The sequence below is a fragment of the Elephas maximus genome, chromosome 18, assembly GCF_024166365.1.
Source record: "Elephas maximus indicus isolate mEleMax1 chromosome 18, mEleMax1 primary haplotype, whole genome shotgun sequence".
NCBI classification, from domain to species: Eukaryota; Metazoa; Chordata; class Mammalia; order Proboscidea; family Elephantidae; genus Elephas; species Elephas maximus.
The window spans coordinates 69,316,541-69,322,576 of NC_064836.1; positions in this window are offsets into that span (position 1 = coordinate 69,316,541).

The following is a 6,036-nucleotide window of genomic DNA, read 5'->3' on the forward strand; positions in this document are numbered from 1 at the left end:
AGGCCTGTCTTGTGACTGCCGGAAGAACCACCCAGCTAATCCCCAGCCAACCGTTAGAATCATGGGCAAAGAAAGTGGTTGCTATATTAAGCTACTAAGAAGTTTTGGGGTGGGTTGTTATGCAGCAACAGATAAGCAAAACAACATCATATGCTACCCAGGGATTGATGCTACAAGCTCAAGAGTTACCTTGAATTTTTCCTAACCTACTGACTTCTCACATCTCATTGTTCACCAAGCCACGTAGAGTTTACTTTCTAAATATATCTCAAATCTGCAGACATGTCGTCATTTTATGCTCTACTACCTTAGTTGAGGCCCTCATAACTGTACCTTTTAAAATATAAATCAGAGTGAGCCATTTCTACCCTTATTAAGCTCTTTAAAGACACCACATTGACAAGGAAGAACTTCCAAATTCCCTACATGTTACCCACGGTTCTTCATATTATCGGAATCCTATATTCTTCCTTCCTCTCCTTTCATTGACTCTTCCTCCATTCCCATGGGCCACATAAAGCTGTTTACCATTTCATCTTATGACCCTGCAGGGCACACCACCATGCTCTTTTCTTCGTTTTTCTCCCATTCCTACTTCCAGCCAATCTTGTCTATCTGGTGAATAAGACTCACTTCAAATGTACCTTGACCTCAGAAACCTTCTACAACCCCCTCTCCAACAAACCACCTTTCTCTCTCCTGCACTTATAGAGAAGTGTATTCATGCTTCTTTTATAGGATCAGACACTCTCCAGCGTGGTCATTTGCTTGGGAGTCAGGAGTGTGAGGTCTGCAAGGGCCTCACACTCCTGACTTTGGTTAGAAAGCTTCAGTTGTTAATAAACATTACTTACTTTAACAACTGGGTTTTTTTTGGGTTACTTTAACAATACAAAGAACTATCTGGGCCTCCAATAAGTTAGATGACTGGATAACTGGCCCCAGGTTAAGTCTCAAGGACAAGGGAATGACCATTTATTGGAGGCTACCAGACAGTGCACAGTGCCTGGCACATAACAGACAAGAAAATTCTAATGGGGAAGACGTCTTGCTCAAGGGCCTAGCTAGTACAGAGCCCCAAAGAAATTTGGGCCTAGGCCTGGCTGGCCCCAAAGCTCGTGGTCTTCCTCTCACCGCTCACTGTCTCTGCATGACTGAATGAACACTTCTTTAACATCATCCTGCTACCATCCCTCATATCACAAAGTACAAAATCTGAGACCCATTCTCCTTCTCACTACAATACCAGGAAACTAATTCTTTACCAGAACTATCTCTATGAAGAAGTAGAGCTGAAAAAAATCAGTACAAAAAGGAATTTTCAGCATTTCTTCTACATTGGGAATGAATTGGAGGCTAGACGGACAGGCCTTTTTTTTTTTTTTTTACAAATCTGCAAATAACCTTGACCACTTTCTGAAAATAACTTTTTTGGTGCTAATCCTAAAGTAAGTGGTTTTGTTTGGTGCCTTGTTGGTTTGTGGGTAGTTAGTTTAGAATAAGGTAAGCCATTTTATAGTTAGGGGAGGACATCACTCCCTTCTTTCCTCAAGGCTTGTCAGACTGCCAACCATGTGGAAAGGGCTCAGCTGTCAGCTGCAAGTGGCCGTTCTCAGGCTGTGTAGACTGTAGCAGAGGTTTCAGTCAATTCATCATTTCCCAGTCCTGACCCACCTCTTAGGGTCACACTGCCAAACCTGCCCAACTAACTCCCCAAATTCCCCAGAACTTCCCTCTCTCAACAAGATGACATTCTCTCTGGAGGCAGCTCTTAGAATTGGTCAAGGTTTAGCCTTGGGTACAGAGAGGGAAAATCCTTTAAATCAATTTGAATTTTAAAGGAGGAAGTAAAAATAGAAAAGAAAAACAACAGTGAGGCAATGCCAGCTGTTTCCTTCCTACAAACATTTGACAACTTTGCAGCTGTTCGCTGTCCTTTTGCCCTAGTGGAAACTGGCTTCCTCCCCAACTTTGGATGCTGCTTTTCCAGTCTCCCTTGCTTGTTTCCCACAGCTGTAACATTGCCATAGTCATTTCCTTTAAAAGGCAAGCTCCGAAGACATGTTCAGTGAGCTCGGGGACAACTTGGTCAGTTCTTTACTCAATTATGATCAAAGCTATGTTTTTCTAATAGTCCCATGAGATAAGACTTCACAAACACACCCTCAGGGAGAGAGCTGACTCAGCACTAGGGTTTCTCTGGGGCTAGGAGCGGTTCTAGGCTTATATCCAAGCCCAAGATTCCTTCAGGTTTGGCCTTTCCTGAGAGTAAATCTCCAGTTTTCTTTGAGGAGTTTAATTGCCTCTTTCGTAGACATTCAGCGAGTTCTCTGGTATCAGCTCTGCCTACAGTGGGCCCAGTGCCCTGTTTAATCCTCTTAGTTACCCAGTGAGGGAGATGGTATTATAATCTCCATTTCACAGATAAAATGAAGTTGAGAAGCACTTAGGTGTGTGCCCAAGTCATCTTTCTGCCTTCAATCTACTCTCTAAACCAGAGTGTTCCAAAATGTCTCACATCAGAATCGACAAAGGTGCTTGTTACAAACACAGCCCCCCAGGCAGCCAACTCAGAGTTCCTGATTCAGTGAATATGGAGTGCAGCCCAGCAATCTGTCTTAACAGACATCTCTGGTGAAGCCAGGGTTTAGGCCTTCACAGTGCTACTCTACATCTTTCCATACTCTGCTTGGCACAGCCCTTCCACAGTTCTCACTTAGCTCTGGTTAATCACCCTGCCCTGCTAGGCTCTCAGAATGCTCTGTTCTTAACAGCTAGGACAGCAGGAACCACACTGCATTTGTTAAAATTAGATCTCTACAGGTCTATCTCCCTGACTGGGGCAGGGGAGTCGCTTCTTGATGTCCCGGATCCTGTTTCTTCTGGAGTTCTTTCTATATTGCTCTTTCCCTTGCTCTTTGCAGGAAACCCTCGTGGTGTAGTGATTAAGAGCTATGGCTGCTAACCACAAGGTCAGCAGTTCAAATCCACCAGGTGCTCCTTGGAAACCCTGAGGCAGTTCTACTCTGTCCAATTAGGTCACTATGAGTTGGAGTCAACTCAACGGCAATGGGATTTTTTTTTTTTTTTTTTTTGGGTTGATCTTTGTACAGCTGGGGCCTCAACTTAAAAGCCCCAGCTTATCATTCAACTTAAACCCCATCCCCACCCTAGGAAACTTTTCTCACAACCTAATTAAGTAAATAGTTCACTACTCATTCTCTGTTAAATCACTCTATTTTGTAATTCAGCATAAAATACAGTGTCTGGCACATAGTAGGTACTCAATTAGAACTGATGATCCAAAAGGTATATTAAGTACATTATTAGATGAACAGAAAAACAGAAGCTCCAAATTGCTTTCGAAGAATTTGAATGCGATTATTTTTTGTTTAAACTATAGAAGAAGTCATAGGAAAAAATTAGGATCTTGTTGATTTTCCTTCCTCTTACATTATGGACTACTACTATTTTTATACAGGATTACATATTGGAAATGGACTCCATAATATGTTGGGGCTTTAAGCCTCTGAAGGTTTGAATTTGGTACTCTGCTTACTATATGTATGCTAATATCTTTGTTCTCTAAAGTATTAGGCTGGAAATAAATTGGACAGGTATTATTATCCAGACCCATGTTGAAGAAGAAATAAACAGAAGCATAAAATGGAGTAGATAGAACATTGAGCTGACCAAAAAAAAAAATCCTTTCTAGTCCCAAATTTCAAAATATTGTTTATTATGTATATGAGATTGATGAATTGCACATTAAACAATGAGTTTGTTGCCTGAAAGCAAAAAACCTCTGCAACAAAGAAGGATCTGAATACTCTCCAGAAGTTTAGCTTGGACGAGATCTTCATCAAGCTGAAGCTCACTTCAGTTTTCTTACCTATGGAACAAAGGAACCAAAGTAAATCCCCATAAGATTGGGAACACCTAAAAATTAAACAATTTTATGAATTGTCCAAGACACGCTGTGATACTGAGGATCCAAAAAACTGCATTCCTCAGAGCTTTTCACTGAGGTTTTCTTACCCTGATTAAAGTGACTGGTGATTCTATCTAATAAATAAGTTGTCTGGAGTAATTTATACTTCTCATAATGCTGCTTGTTATTCTATAAGGGCTTGAGTTTGTCTCATATTAGACTTACTGGTTGTCTTAGTTATCTAGTGCTACGGATTGAATTGTGTCCGCAAAAATGTGTGTCAACTTGGCTAAACCATGATCCCCAATGTTGTGTGATTGTCCACCATTTTGTCATCTGATGTGATTTTCCTGTGTTGTAAATTTCGCCTCTATGATGTTAATGAGGCAGGATCAGAGGCTGTTATGCTAGTGAGCAGGACTCGGTCTACTAGATTAGGTTGTGTCTAAAATCAAACTCTTTTGAGATAAAAGAGAGAAGTGAGCAAAGAGGGAGACCTCATACCACCAAGAAAGCAGTGCCAGGAGCAGAGCACGTCCTTTGGACCTGGGATTCATGCGGGGAGAAGCTCCTAGACCAAGAGAAGATTGATGACAAGGAAATTCCTCCAGAACTGACAGAGATAGAAAGTCTTCACTGGAGCTGGCACCCTGAATTCAGACTTCTAGCTTCCTAGGTTGTAAGACAATAAATTTCTCTTTGTTAAAGCCATCCACGTGTAGTATTATAGCAGCACTAGATGACTAAGACACTAGTGCTTCTGTAACTGAACTAGAACAAATTGTTGGTTTTAAAGAACAGAAATTTATTTTCTCACAATTTTGGAGGCTAAAAGTCTAAATCGGGGTCTTGTCCACGTCAATGCCTTCCGCAAGCCTCTCTCCTAGTTTCTGATGTCTGCATTCTTGGCATTCCTTTGCTTGTAGATGATCCTCACATGTCGTCTGCCTTCCCCTCCGTGTGTGCGCGCGCATGTGTGTGCATTCGTGTGCCTGTGTGTGTGTGTGTCTACTCTGGCCTTTTTATAACTCACAGTGGTTTATGATCTATCCTACACTGGTGTGACCTCAGCTGATTGATCAATTCCATTATATTAGATTGCTTTATAGAAAGCAATTATATCACATGTAAATAATTATATTGCATTATGGAAGGTAATCTACTCCACACAAAGCCAACTGATTTAATTACATGTAACTACTCCATGACAGCAACTAGACAAGCGTTTGGCCAAACAACTGTGAGCCATAACCTAACCAAGCCGAGTATACAGTTAACCAGCACACTGCTCTTTGATTTCTTAGATTATTTAAGAAAAATTTAGAAAAGCATAGGGCTCCATATCCATAGCTAGCCCCTTTATCCCAGCCACCACCATCTCGTATCTCAACCTCTGTAATGGACTCCTACTTGGTCTTTTTCCACTTTTGCTTCATTTTGCCTCCTTCTTTACATAGCCCCCAGGGTGATCTTTTAAAACAAGTTAGATTCCATCAGTCCTGGCTTAAAGTCTTTTAGTTACTTCTTTTCACATTTAGAGTAAAATCCAAACCCCTTACTCTTGTCTCTAAGGCCCCCACGATACCTGATCTAGTCCCTAACTTCTGTTCGATTTACTCACCTACCACCCTCCCTCTGATATGATATGCTCCAGCCAGACTGACCTGCTGCTTCTTCCTTGCATGTACCAAACTTATTCCCACCTTGAGTCTTTCACAAGCCATCCCCTCTGCCTGGACTGCTCTGCGTAGCAGGTACAGCAATTGTGTTTAAGTCTAGTAAACTCCATATACATCATTGACACAGCTGTAGGCTTCTGGAAACCGTCACCTTCTAACTGGAAGAGGGCCTGAGAAATGGGAACACCCCTTTTTCTAATCTCTTAGGCTTCATAATTAAAGTTTCACTTGACATTCTTCCCTAGACTTGGAGATAACAGATTAAATTTGTTTGCTTGGCCCAGTTCTTAAAGAGTCTTTGTAAATATTTTGTCCTTTTCTGATATTCCCAATAAACGCTGGCAAGGATGCTGTTTTTTTTTGTTGTTTGTTTTTTTTTTGATATAAATCCAGGCATAGATCCTGCAAATTCTTTAAAGAGAAGCA